General features: G+C 42.7%; 1 non-coding gene across 1 annotated transcript; it reads right to left on the reverse strand.

The window, feature by feature from the left end:
• Nucleotides 1-1,197: 1,197 nt before the first annotated feature.
• On the reverse strand, nucleotides 1,198-1,304 carry LOC128133988 (small nucleolar RNA R71). Its single transcript, XR_008232313.1, has one exon. It is a non-coding gene; the product is annotated as a small nucleolar RNA R71 (small nucleolar RNA).
• Between the last annotated feature and the right edge of the window lie 327 nt (nucleotides 1,305-1,631).

Below are 1,631 nucleotides of genomic sequence, written 5' to 3' on the forward strand. Positions count from 1 at the left end.
GGGAAAAAGTGGATTCAATCTAAACAAGAGTGTGTGTTTTTACTTATTGAATTGGATTTAAGTTCATCTGATCTTGTAAAATCAGATAAAACCCTTTATTAAATTTGTTAATAAATTAGGTTAATTTAATAGTAAGTAAATTAATTAGAACACCGTTCCCTGTGATCGACACCCGACTTACCTAAGCTATACTGTAATCTGACTAGGTACACTGCCTATAAGTGCATAGATAGTCTAAGTTTGTTAGGTTATAAATATTAAAATTAGTGGGTACTTTTGTGCACATCAAGTTTTTGGCGCCGTTGCCGGGGAACGGCTTAGTTTTTAGTTTAATTATTTGCATTAAATTAATCGATCCTTCTTGTGGAATCACAGCCACAAAAAGTTAATTTTTCAGCAAAAATAAAAATTTTTACAGAGTCCACGACGTGGCCACATACTTGCCACGACGTGGACAGGCAAAATTTTTAAAATTTTTTATTTGGTAGTTAGTTTTTCTTATTTTAGTTCAGTTTTACGTTTTAGTTTAGCAAGTTGCAGGAGTTCATGACCAGAAGCTCAAACACACACTTGGTGCCACCACTGGAAGACCCCGAATCTGCACTTCACAAGAAAAAGACGCCCTTGCAAGAATTGAAGTCAGCCTTTTCTAGGAAGTCGGGAAAGAAGACAGGAGAGTCCAGCTCATCAGCGAAGCACAAGAGCAATTTTGAGCATTTGGAACACACACCCGTGCAAACCGAGTCCGAAAGCGATACCGAGCCAGAATTTGAAGAACACACAAGTGAACCCGAGAACGAGCCAAGGAACGAGATGGCAGCAATTGAAGAAATGTCCATGGGAGCATACAAAAAGCGGATCCGAGATGACATGGGTCCTGGGTTAGTCCAACCCGCAATTCCTGCCACTGCCACATTCAAACTAAAGGGACACATATTGAAAGCACTGAAGGACATCCCATTTTTCGGGAAGGATCATGAGGATGCTTTTAAGCATCTAGACGAAGTCAACGACATTGCTGATTACTTCAATGTCCCAAATGTCACAAGAAATACAGTCTTGCTTAGGATGCTTCCTATCACTTTCAAAGGAGCTGCTAAGGAGTGGTTAAAAGCACTCCCACCAGGTACAATCACCACTTGGGCTCAAATGCGTGAGCAATTCCTGGACCAGTTCTGCCCGCCATCCAAGATAGCCAAACTCAAGAAGGTGATAGCCAACTTTGAGCAACAACCGGGGGAGTCACTATACGAAGCATGGGAGCGGTACAAGGGCCTACTCAGAAATTGCCCTCAACATGACCTAAATGTGCAGCAAGAAATGTCAATCTTTTATGATGGGGTCAATGTAATGACAAGACAACTCCTTGATTCTCAAGGACCGTTGACAAAGAAAAATCCAAGGGAGGTCAAGGAGCTCATCGAAGAATTCGCGAAACACTCTCGCGAGTACCATAACCCGAGGCAAGACGGAAGTAAAGGCGGTGGAGGGACCCAAACTGAAGAAATTGCAGCTGCCATGGCCATGCTAAATAACATGGATCGCCGGATAACACAAATGGACCAGTCGATACATGCCATAAGAGTGGGGTGCGAGCGATGCAGTGGTCCACACTTGACCAAGGACTGCAA

The sequence above is a fragment of the Lactuca sativa genome, chromosome 4 (assembly GCF_002870075.4).
Source record: "Lactuca sativa cultivar Salinas chromosome 4, Lsat_Salinas_v11, whole genome shotgun sequence".
Lineage (NCBI taxonomy): Eukaryota > Viridiplantae > Streptophyta > Magnoliopsida > Asterales > Asteraceae > Lactuca > Lactuca sativa.